The following is a 13,281-nucleotide window of genomic DNA, read 5'->3' on the forward strand; positions in this document are numbered from 1 at the left end:
TCCTGCCCGCACCTGACAGGCACCTGGCGCAGCCCGACACTTGGGACAGAAGCGCTTTCGAGGCACTCCGTAGTTTATAACACCGGCTGTGCTACACCGGGGGCGGCCCCGGGGCCCGTCGCTGCAGTAGCTGCCCCACAGCCGGTATAAACCCACCCAAAGGGGGGTGTCCCTGGGCGGTCCCGGCCGCTCCCGAGGCCGCCTAGAGTACTTTGAGGACATCCCGGTCCGAGCCTCCCATCGTTAGACCGGGGGGGCGACCACGACAGCCGGCCACAAGTGCGGGGCAGGCGCACGCCGGTGCCCGCGGGCAGACACCCTCCGCCGCCCGCGGGACGTCCCGCCGGCAAACCGGGGCCGCCCGGCGCTCCGCGGGGAAGCGCTCCCGGCCCGCCCGCCCCCGGCCCCGGCCCGGCACCCACCTTTCCCAGCAGGACGCCGGGGCAGGCGCCCGCCAGCGCCCGCGGGCTGGCGGCGGCCGAGGCGGCGGCGGCGGCGACGGCGCTGGGGGCGGCGGCGGGCTGGGGGAAGGTGGGGGCCGCGGCGCTGGGGCTGCCGCTGGCGCCCCCGGCGGCGCGGGGCCTCTGCGGGATACCGTCCAGGAGGCGGACGAGGAGGATGTTGGCGGGCAGCTCGTCCACGCCGCAGCCCACCAGGATGCGGCACTCGGGGCAGCGCAGCTCGTGGCGGGAGCTGACGATGCTCTCCAGGCAGCGGCGGCAGAAGGTGTGCTGGCACGGCAGCACCTTGGCCGTGGTGTCCAGACGCTCCAGGCACACGGAGCACTCCAGAAGATCCAGCAGCGACGACTCGTCCATCGCCGCCGCCGGCTCCCGCTCCGCCGGCGGTCCCCCGCCGCCCCGCCGCCCCCTCGCCTCCGCCTCCGCCCCCGCCCCGCCGCCGCCGCCGCCGCCTCCGCCTCCCCTCCGCGGGGCAGCGCAGGGGCCCCGCGCCCCCCGGGCCGGCGCGGCCGGCGGCGGCGAGGGAGGGGCGGCGGCGGGGCGGCGGGGGCCATCGGGGCGGCGGGGCTGCCCCCGGCGGCGGGCGGCGGCGGCCTCGGGGGCTGCCTGGGCGACGCTGCCCCGCGCCGTGCGGCGCGGCGGCGATGCCAGCGGCGGGGAGCGCAGCGGTTCGGGAGGAGGGCACCCGTCTGCCCGCCCCTCCTCCCGCCGCCCGGCGCGGCTCGGCAGCTACGGCGGGGCCCGGCGAGGCGCCCGCGGCGCCCCCGCGCGGGGCGGGGAGCGGCGGGGAGCCCCGGGGGGGCGCCCGCAGCACGGCGGCCGCCCCGCAGGCGGTCCCCGCCCGCCTCGCCGCCGCTCCGTGGCTCCCTGGAACCCGACCCAGCAGGGCTCGCCGCCCGCTTGCCGCTGCCGCCGCCTCTACTCCCTCCTCCTTCTCCTCCCGGCGAAGGCTCCCGGACAGGCGGGGGCAGGCGGAGGAGATCCTTCGGGGAAGCCAAGGGCACGCAGGCGGGGCGGAGGGGAGCCCCTGCGGGCCCGGCGCCCCGCGGAGAGCGGTGTCGGTGGTGGCGGGCAGGGCCGGCGGGCGCGGGGAGCAGCGCTCGGCCGCGGGCCGGGAGCGGCGCCGGGGCCCCTCGGGCGCCACATCCCTGGCGGCGCGGCGCCCCCTGGCGGCCGCACATCCTGCAGGGCGCGGGGCCTCAGCCGCGGTGCTCCGGGGCGGCCCCAAATAATCGCGATTTAACTGTTAACCTATCGGACCCAAGCCCTGAGGGGCCGAAAGGCAAGAGCGAGGGTCGTGCCTCCTCTTTCTGCCAGGTGTCCTGTGTTCCAGCCAGCTGCCCGCCCGGGTGCCGTCCCATCTGTCACGGTACCCGCATCCCGAAGGCTGCAGCGGGATGTGCCCGGGTCCTGTGTGAGCTGGTGGTCAGTCCCTGCGGTAAGGGGAGAAACCCTGTCATTTTGGAGTTGCACATCCGTGGCCTTTGTTAACCGCAGCAAGTTTTAAAATATGACATAACAGCCACTTGCACGTGTGGACTATGCACAGAGCTTCTAAGAGAAGCCCTATTCTTCGTATAAGTATTTCATTTGACAAGTCCCTTTTTGTCTAACTTTCGACTATTAATACGATTTAGGGCCCTGCTTAACCCAGAAACTACAACTGAAATATGTTGTAATCTTGCCAAAGAGATTCTTCATTTGTGGTCTAACCCCTAACCCAGTCTGTACCTGTGCTGCAAGAGAGCACTTCTGGAATTGAGGATTGCAATCCAAATATTTGCAGAAGCCGTCCTATCCTTCTCTTAAGTGACACATTTTATAATTGGGTTTTTCTGAGAGCCATGTCATGATGGCTGCACAAAGTCTTTCTGTCAGCTTCATGACTACTAGTAAACTAGTAAAGTTCCAATGCACACAGGAAGTTGAACCTGTTGTGATAAGGGTAATCTAGACACTGTATAATAAAATGCACTAAATTTCAGCATGTGAAAAGCCATGAATCTCTTGCTGCTCTTTTGCTACTCTAGAAGGAATAAGTGTAAAGCCAAATAAAAGTTCCCAATGCTGAGCTCAGATCATTATTTGTTGGTGACTAATGTCCACTAAGGTTACAACCTATGCCCTTGCAGATAGAAATACCAAGCACAATGGTTTAAAACTATAAATAACACTGATTCCTGCAGAAATGTGGAATAAAGTATCAAAGACTTAGACTTTCTCTGGAGTAAAACTGTTAATTTAAGAAAAAGAAGTAGTGGAGAACCTTTAATGATAAAAGGCATTGTTTCAGCAAGGAAAGAGAAATACTGAAAAATCTGCAATGAAATGCATAATTGTTTCGGCACCTCATACTGCTTCCTTTAGAGGGGAAAACTTAAATATCACTGTCAAAAACTAAAAGCCAGAAGTACTGTGTTACACACCAGAATACCTCCAGTGATTTAGAGGGGCACTTTTCATCCCTCCTTCCTTCTGGTTGCTCCAGAGTTTACAACCAAACTACCCTGTCACCAGAGTTTCCCAGTTACACAGCCCCAGAGCAGGCAAAGCACTCTGGAGAGCCAGCACCCAGAGGTGATAAAAGGGTGCCTTGATACTTCGACAGCTTAAAATAGGTGCAGATGTGCAAAGCATTTATTATTCAGTAGAAGAAATTGCTGACACACAATGAGAATCTGCTGTAATCCACCTGGAAAGTACCCTCTTAAACAGGAGCTTGTTGCCATCACAGAAGCAAAAGCAAAGCTACATCAGATCCCTGCAAGGGAGAGGAGCTCAGGGAGCTCCCCAACCACCTCAGAGGACTGCAAGTGAGGGAAGGAGTTGATGAGGGACACTGAGCAGGATGGAGAAATGGGGAACCAGAGAAGGAGAGAGAAAAGGGGACATGAGATGAAAAGGAGGTAAGGAAAAAGGAAGTGAGACAAAGATTAGGAGAGCAAAAGGTTTATACAGAAATGGCACAATGGACTAGAGACAATAAAAAACACATTTTTATGAAAGGGGGGAGAGACTTGCAAATTTGGCTCCAACTAGAAAAAACACCTTCTAATTCTTTGATGTCAAGAGAAGCATTTTCAGACTTAGAAGTTTAGTGTATGGTTGTGCACTTCCCTGTACCTGGGACTTAATGAAAGTTAGGCCAGGCCAGGCCTAAAGGAAAGGAAAAAAGAAAATATCATCACACATACTTTTTTTCTTCTTGCCAAAGAGACCATGGGAAAAATTACATTAGATATTAGGAAATTAAATACTCAGCATATTTAGTTTGGAAATAGAAAAAAGATTAAACTCTCAGAAGCCTGAGATGAAACATGGAAAAAAAGGAAAGAGATAAAGAAGATGTAACAGGTTTACTTCAAACAAATGTGGATTTTATTCATTTCCCTTTCTCAGCTGCCAAAACATCTAGCTACATATTATAAGTGTGAAGTGATTATTTGTGAACTAATTAAGTAATGTGATTAACATGGTTCTCAAGCAGAGGTGCTGCTTTACACACAGGGATGTAGCTGCACATTTTGCCACACATTCCTTGGTGAATGTGTTTGACAAGGCAGCTGATAAGCAACTTCTGTTTCAGGCTGTGAAGTGGCTTCACTTCCACAGTGGATGTAAAAAATGACGAGTAACCAGAGACAAGAAGAGATTCAAAAAAGCAAAATGTTGCTGCAGGAGAGTAGAGTGATGCTGAAACATTCCAAGACTTCATTTGTAGTTGTCCTTAAAATACAACGATGTACTAGGTATTACTTAAATTAAATTAATTAAAAATAAAAAAAAAAAGGGTGTTCTTGCCTGGTTCTTTTCCCTGCATGATCTATCTTGCTATTTAGTTCAGATCAGGAGAGACTTGACAGACTTTGCTATCTGCAGCTCTCTCTATGTTGGTTTTGAAGGCATTTTCTCGGGACAGTATATGAACATTGCACTTTCAGCATTGCCTTCATGCATTTGCATGCTGCTCTTGAAAATGCCCAACTCTTTTGCAGTCTTCTGCCAAATGGGATTTGATTATAGAGAAATATAATCAATTCTTGCTTGTATGCTTGCTCTGCTTTTAAATGTCTATGGCACAATAACTATTCCATTTGCATAGTGAGAGAACATTTGCCTACTAAATAACAAGGAGTTGCTCTATTTATATGGTTCTTCCCAAACCTGGAAAGCATCATAAGAATGATAGGCATTACTATTTAAGAATGATCCAGTGTAATTAAACTTACAGTGGAATGCACAGCAGTTCATTTCTACTACTGCATTTTCTCTGTAAGCTTAAATGATCATTCAGTTATACTTACATTACTTACTTTATTTATATTTCAATTCAAAAAATTAAAGCATTCTTGGATTTCTGAAGTGAGTTATATTAGTACTAAGCAGGGGGAAAGAGAGGGACTTGTCAGCTCTGCCTTTTCTCCCTTTTATTTGACCTAAAATATCAGGTATACCTAACAAAAAATGCCAAATTTTAGACCACGGTAGTACTACTGAAAAATAGACAAGTTTGATTACGGGATATTCTCTCTGTTCCTTTGACTGAAGATAAGATTTTTGATCAAGATCAGCTGATCTTTCCATCCGTCCATCCATCCATCCATCCATCCATCCATCCATCCATCCATCCATCCATCCATCCATCCGTCCATCCATCCATCCATCCATCCTTTCACCCATCCTTCCATCCATGTACATATACATCTACATCCCCCTCCACTGTAGAAGCAATAAACTCCATATTGACTTTTTCCTTATATGTGGAGAGGGTAACTTGGCAAAAACAAGATTTTTCAGAACTGGTGGCTGAAAATGCTTATAGAAACTACAGCATGACCACCACCCCAAAGTACACTGGCTGTTACAATCCCTGTCCTGGCAGCACGTGTGTGACAGCCTGCCCTCACATCAAGGTCTGGAGAGGGTATCTGAGATTCCCCCATATTAGACAGTCATAGAAAATCCATTCATTTGGCCTCTGGATTATTTTCAATGCCATCTTAAAAGACTCGCTAAGGAGGATGTGTTACTTTAATTCCAACTGACAGTATTTTAATACTGAGGGGAAAATGGTTGCTTGTCTTGTGTTTAACCACTACACTGGTATCAGGAAAGAGAATGACATCCATGTACCTCTGCTGTCTCCTTACATGCACCTCTGCTGTCTCCTTACATGCATGTTGGTCATGTAGGCCACAGGTCAGAAAGATGTGTGTGTGACAGTGCAGTGGAATGGCAGCAGATGTTCAAGCAGACACTTCAGCTGTCCTGCCTTACCTTCCCCAACAGCCCAGACTTGCTCTTCTGTCCCCTCCCTTGCACCTTGCCTGTATAATCAGTGTGTCTTTATGAAACTCCTACAGCCAAAAAATAATCCAGAAAAAAAAAATCAATCAATTTTGACCATAAAAACGACAGATAAATGTTAAAAATCTAGACATTAGGAAAATTACTGCATTATACTGTGGTTTTGTTTCAATGAACTTATGAATTAAAATGGCATGTCCTCTGAGAATACATGATGTCCGTTGCCAGTCTCAGTATGACAGCCTATCAAATCACTGCAGTTTTCTGACAAGTTTTATCTCATTCCTGGTAGTTCAGGATCTTTTTAAGATATAGATAGAGGCAGAATCTGTTGTGTAGCCCTTACAACACATCCAGCCCTTCTGGAAGGCACTGCCCTTCCAATATGATTGTACAACCTTCCTTGAGCATGGCTTTCAAGATGCACCTTGGGCTGTTTATAAAGTATAAACTTCAGCTTTTTCTGCAACTTTTTTTAGGGCCTCGAGCATTTATGAAACTACCTTCTTTGCAGTGGGTTTGACATGAATGCTGCAAGGAGCTTTTAATCTTTGTGGAAATGAGCTTGATGGCATCAAAGGCTGAAGAAGAAAATTATCCTACTCCTGATGAACTTTTTCTGGTCATGAATATAGTGAGCTATAGTTCCTTGCCCTCTCTAGGAGTCAGTTACAGTTCTGTAAGATGATAAAACTCCACGTTCTGTTTCTTTTGCCTTTGTCAATCATGATTGAATTTTCTTCCTGTAGCAAAACAGATTTATTTTTTTTAAGTGAAAGGTACTTCAGTTAGTGATTAATTAGTTTACCCCATTTATCAAAATACTTTTTCCAGTTAGTTGATTTCTTCCCCCTAAATCACATGTAAAATTAGCAGCAGCTTTCAGGATATCTGACAAAGTCTCTGTATTTGGCTTGCATGGCCAGGATTTGGTTGCAGAGGAGCTACAGGGGTGGTTCCTGTGAAAGGCTGCTAGAGGGCTCCTCTGTCTCATGTAGTCAATGCCAGTGGGCTTCAAGATGGACCCACTGCTGCCAAGGCAAGGGTGGTAGAGCTTTTGGGATAACATTTAAGAACGGGGACAGGGATACCCTGGGCCGCTGCAGCTGGAGAGGGGAATGAGGATATGTGAGAGGAGCAGCCCTGCAGACACCAAGGTCAGTGGACAAGAAGGGGAAGGAGGTGCTTCACATGCTGGAGTTGAGATTCCCCTGGAGAAGGCCTTGGAGAGACAGGCTGGACCCCTGCAGCTGATGCTGGTCCACAGTGGAGAAGTTATCCACTTATAGATAGAAGCTATCCCTGGAGCAATCCATGTCAGAGCAGGTGGATGCCTGAAGGAGTCTGTGACCCCGTGGGAAGCCCACACTGGAGCAGGCTCCTGGCAGGCCCTGTGGACATGTGGAGAGAGGAGCTCACACTGGAGCAGGTTTGCTGGCAGGATTTGTGAACCCACAGTAGACCCATGCTGCAACAGCCTGTTCCTGAAGGACTGCGCCCTGTGGAAGAGACCCACACTGGAGCAGGGAAGAGTGTGAGGAGTCATCTCCCTGAGGAGAGAGTGGCAGAGACAATGTGTGATGAACTGACCGCACACCCCATTCCCTGTCCCCCTGCATCACTTGAAGAGGAAAAGTAGAAAACTGGGGATGAAGTTAAAGCCAGGAAGAAGGGAGAGGTGAGGGGAAGATGGTTTTAAGATTTGATTTTATTTCTCATTATCTTACTCTGATTTGATTGGTAAGAAATTTAATTAATTTTCCCAAGTCAGGTCTGTTTTGTCCTTGATGGTAACTGGTGAGTGATGTCTTTCTGTCCTTATCTCAACTCATGAGAGTTTTGTTGTATTTTCTCCCTGCTATCCAGCTGAGGAGGGGAGTGACAGACTGGCTTTGGTGTGAACCCATCACAGTCCTACTTGTGGCACTTCACTGTAGGATGCAGCACAGCTGTGAGGAGGACACACCTCAGCTGGCAAAGCTGCATGGCTGCCCAGGTACAACATCGTGGTTAATCCTCTGTTAAGATTTACTTGTCACAACTGTGAGAGGATAAACTATTTCATTACTGTCCTGCCACAAATGAGACACCTTTACAGTTGCTTTAGAGAAATCCATTGCAAGGAGTAAGAAGGGATTGTTGTGGTTAACGTATACATTTCAAATTGCCGGGTTTTTAACAGTTCAAAATCAGCTGTTTAATCTTCTTGCACTGTAGTTGCTTTGAAAGGCCAAGTTGCAGTAAACTTGCACTTGACACCTGAATTCCTTGAATTTGTGTGCCCTCACGGGACTGGGCTGTGTTCAGCTGGGGATTGTTAATTCTTCCAATTTTAGTCAAACACTACTCCATGAATATTTAATCAATATTACTCCACTTGCAGCAACCAGCCAAGAAAACTTACTTGCCAGGAGCCCAGTTTTTTTTCTGGAGGCCCATTCGCCTATCTGCCCTATGCTGTGTAGGCACAGCAGTTGTGTGTCCTCGGGTGGCTGGTTCTCAGCTCTGCAAATGAAAAACCCAGGTCTCCCCTCCCCAGCTGGAACTGAACCACTGTGTTGTCAGTGTTTTCCTTAAACTTTAACCAGCACATCCAGCCAGCAGAAGCTGCTGCTTCACCATCAGCTAATCAATGCATGATCGACCTAACAAACCATCTGCAGTTAACGCATGAAACAATACTGTGCACTGTAAAATTATTCCTTTCTCACACTTTTGACTTAATAATTTTATGGTTTTTTGAAGGAAAATTAACTTTTCTTGCATGTGGTTTAGGAATAACTTTGACTTTTATTTGTAAAAGTTTGGAAGAATAAGGATTAATTACCATATGTGAGAGAAGACACGTGTTCTTTCAATCAGCATTGACTTCTTTACATTGAAGAGGGGAAACAGCAACCAACAATGCTGCCAAAATAAATGTTTAATGGAGCACAAGGCTGTAATTTTCTCTATAGTGAGGAATGCCATCTCTAGGGATGAAATGGGTCCCATCTCCACAGACAGGCGTGTACTTAGAAACGTAAAGATGTAATATGCAGAGAATTCTTCACAGTTTCAAACTACAGACAATACAGGCATGGAATAGCTCAATAGACTTTATTAATATTCAAACAAGCAGCTGTCAACACTTCATCCCAGAACACACTGAAGCTCCTTACATAGTTTTTACTACTGTAATAGTTGGATTCATTGGCAGTAGATTGGAAAACATGCAAGACTAATGAACCCTTCCTATTTTTCCTGGTCTGGAATTTAATCTATCCTAAAGAGAAAAACATTTACAACATATGCAACACCACGCTCACAAGAGGCTTCAGGTTCAAAAGAGATGTTTCAATTTTGTTTCTTAGCAACATGCATCCAGTAACAGTGAAACACCATACAAACTGTAATATGTTTGTGCTGTTTTAATCTATAATGCAGTACTTTGCCAGTGCCAAGGAAGTATGCTGCTACAGGATCTTTTCAATGTCACTTATAATTAGGCGTACGCATTTTTGTTTTCCCATACTAGATTACCTGCTGCCGAATATATTTCTGAAGACGCTATAATGTACTCATGAATAATAAATAACGAGGTAAATTCTGCTGTAATAAGGGCACACTTGTCAGTATTACACTGTGGTCTGTTACACAGGGAGACATCCTTTGATGTTTCTTTCACAGGAAGCGTTTGGACACCTTGTGAGGACTTGATTTCTAGAATGAGTATCAACCAGCCTTCAATACAGGGCTTAAAGGATTTGTACAGCACTTACTTCTTGGAAGGACAGTAGGCATGGCTTAATATTTTCTTCTCCCCAGTACAATGTCTGATTTGATGTGACCAAAACTAGTTTTGTGGTGTCTTGACTTTAATGTCACATCAAGGAAGAGAAGGATGTCCAAAGGCACATTATGTCCTACAGAGGAGCTTTCAAAATTTCACTCACTGCAGCTATAGCTCTTCCCCTCTGTCATTTAGCATAACTGCTTTCCCAGTGCCAGAAAAGAGGAATAAGAGACATGGTATTTAGCTTCTTCCTATGCTTTTTATCCTACTCCTGTATATATTTATCTTTAAAAGTCTGATTCATCTCTCTAGAAAAGCTGTGGTATTTGCATTGTCTAAGTGCCTGGTAATAACAGTTCCAGCACATCAACACTGAGTTTGCAAAAGGCAAATATTGAAAAGTTGGAAAAGAAAAAAGTCAGTGTATGAAGAAGTGCTGTTATCTTATTTCATGCATGATACAAAATTTTAAAAAGTAGCATAAATGGTACCCTTCATTTTGGAAATACCAAGAAATGTCTTAAGAAATGCAGCAATGTTTCCAGTTCACACTAGGATTCACCTTCCCAGGGAACCTTGTGCCTTAATCCTCTTAATGCCTATCTTATACATCATGCTCCAACTTTAGGCATTTCTACAGACTAACTCATATTTTCTAGCTGTGTAGACTGAAAAAATCAGTCTGAAATATTCTGAGAAAACTGGTCTGAGGGGACACCTGTAAGTGTCTAGCACCATAGATACTAATTATTTAACACTGAGAGTAGCTAAGGAAAACAATACCACCCAGGAACACCAGGTGGAACTAGGAGGAGAGGAAAGAAAGAAAGAGAGAAAAAAATAATCTTTACAGTTCTCAGAGTTTTCTGAAGAAACTCTTTTTCTAAATTCAATAGGTAGAAAATTAGTTATTTACTTATACTTCACTAACTCTCAGCTTCTCTGGATTCATACAAAATTGAACAGGCTGATTGGCTCTCTAAAGCAAAGCAGCAAAGATTCTACTCAGAAATAATAACATAACTTGATATGATAACCCAGTTTGACACATCCCATTGCATGCAAAATTTGGTGGCAAGACAATCTCTCCTCATACTGTGCTCTAATTACCTGCTTTGTATTTTTCTTTAGAAAATCTGACCACTTAGTGGTTTCTGCTGGGGTCAACTGCAAGCTGTGGTCATTGCCTGTTTTGGTAAATGAGGTTGTAAAAGTCAACAAACTCCATCAAAATAGCGGAGGAAATGAATCACATGGTGAAAGGGCACAGTCTCTCCTGAGGAAATAGTAAATTCAACTTACTTGAGCCATCTCAGTAATGTGGAAGAAGGAGGTTTTTTCCCCCTAGCAGAGACCACTCCGATGCAATTCCCTGTAGATCAATACCTATCCCCTAATATACACTTAGGCCATGAACAGAATGTCACCCTCAGCAGTAGTAAGATGCTGCCTACAGATTCTGCAGAAGGCAAGGAGCCAAAAATGATCCTGAAGTTCAGTTTTGGTGCAGCCTCTGCTTCTTTCCTCATGAGTAGCTGCCAGAGGAGGAGGTGCTTTGTTGTGGCAGCTCCGAATCACCTCTGGCCTCAGTAAATAGGAGGGGTGCCCTTCTGCCTCTGTATGGAAAAAATGTATTAGGAAGCATTTCAGATTTTGTATCTTTAGCTTTTGCTTCTACAGGAAACACAATTGCAGATTCTGAGATTTGCAGGATTCAACAAGCAATAAAATTTTCCACTTCTGTTCATGTGACCAGTGCTTATTTTTATAACTTTAAATTAGTTTTGATACCAATTTAGATATCATGGTTAAGCTTCAAGTGACTTCCCAAGTTGAAATATTGCAATTTTTCACCATTAAATAATTCAGGATACATTTGAAGGTTTTGAGGTTTTGTCAGAGCAATACATTCCCAAAGGCACTAATACCAAAATCTTAAATATGCTATTTCCGTCTCATCAGAAATATTAGCTGGAGAAATTATGTAAAAAATGCATTTCCTGGAAAACAGTAATTAATCAATTATTCAGTGCCCAGCATTCAGGATGATATTCCTGTGGGCAATGTTTATGTGGAGACATTCATATATTCTAGACAGAGAAGAGCAATCATCCATACAGGGTTTTCTGTGTGAGCACCCCTCCACAAATCAGCTTCACACTTCTCTGGGATTTACCTTCATCATGAACATACAGAGTGCTTATTTGCTACACCCCTCATGGAAAGGAAACACAAAAGGTCTTGAATATAATCAAAGCACATTTTCTTTTATTTGCAGAAATGTATGTACCCAGCTTCCTATTTACAAAAAAAAAGAAATACAAAAATTATATTTTAAAAAAATCAAATTAAAAAAAAAAATTCTCCTGTGCTAATTTTCCTCTCTTTATTTCCCAGCTGAGAAACCAAATTATAATAGCCTATAACTGGAAGGCCAGCTCATAGTGCTTAGCCCTTCTGTAATAATTCACTCTTGTGCAAAAATCATTAATGTGGCCCAGCAGAATAGCATTTATAACTCATTTGCAGAGCATAAATTATATAGTCCAGAGTACTGCACATTAGGTTTTTCACCCCATAATTTAAAACTGAACATAATCAATAAAATTGCAGACTCTATGGTGTTGCCCTTCCAGACTGTATTTGCATCATGTCAGGGCTATTGTGTATTGTAAAAATCTGCACATAGAAGAACTGCTGATGCAAATAAATTTGAGATGAGATCTTCTTTTCCCCAGACAAAACATATCATAAACTCTTTTCTCAGAAACATTTGTCCAGGAACTCACCTATCCTGGGCTAATGCAGGACAAAATAGAGGTTTTTCTAACCAAACACTAGTTTACAATGGCCATGTAAATAATAGCAACTAATAAATATTAACAGAAAACGATGCATTTTGGCCAAAAGCTGGGTGGGTATTAAGAAGCAATATTATAACATGCTTTTTTAGGAAGTCACACAACAAAAAGTTGGAAAGGCAATGTAATGTGGCCTCCATGACAATGGAACCAAGATTGATTTGATCACTTCCTGTTTGTGCAAATGGATCACCAAGCCCTGTCATATTAATAACATGGGCCAAACGAATATAATTATTTCTGAAAAAATGAGCTGGAAAAAGATAAAAAGCTTTCCACTTCTTACTTTGACTTCAACATGCTAACAAATCTTAATATGCCAGAATGCAGATCTTGAAATATATTCTATCAGCTCTCTAATAGACAAAAGGGCAGTTTTCTGTTGAAGACTGTGACACTTGAAGATGCACTGTCCACTTATATGTATATATTGAGATACTGATGATCTCCAGGCCTGTGAGAGAAAATGCAAGGAGGCTTGGATGGGGCTTTGAGCAACCTGGTCTAGTGGGAGGTATCCCTGCCCATGGCAGTGGAGTTGGAACTAGATGATCTTTAAGGTCCCTTCCAAACCAAACAATTCTGTGAGGCTATGAATTGCATCCTTCACCACTGCAGAGTTTGGAGGCAGGAGGCAGTAGCTAAAACAGACCTCAGGAGCTACTTTCACAAACCTTTGAAGTACAAATGAAAAGGAGACATTTCAAGCATGCAGCTATTCCAGCCTAGTTTATGCTCACACAGAAATCAGTGTATGTCTCTGAAATGCTGACTGGACACACCAGCGAGGCATTTCTGCCATAGCAGGCACACAAACATGAATTCTCAGTTGTGGAGAGGTGTTGAATAACAGCATGGACTAACACTGCCACCAATA

The sequence above is a fragment of the Pseudopodoces humilis genome, chromosome 2 (assembly GCF_049639895.1).
Source record: "Pseudopodoces humilis isolate 2021_Gansu_Grassland_sample_001 chromosome 2, ASM4963989v1, whole genome shotgun sequence".
Lineage (NCBI taxonomy): Eukaryota > Metazoa > Chordata > Aves > Passeriformes > Paridae > Pseudopodoces > Pseudopodoces humilis.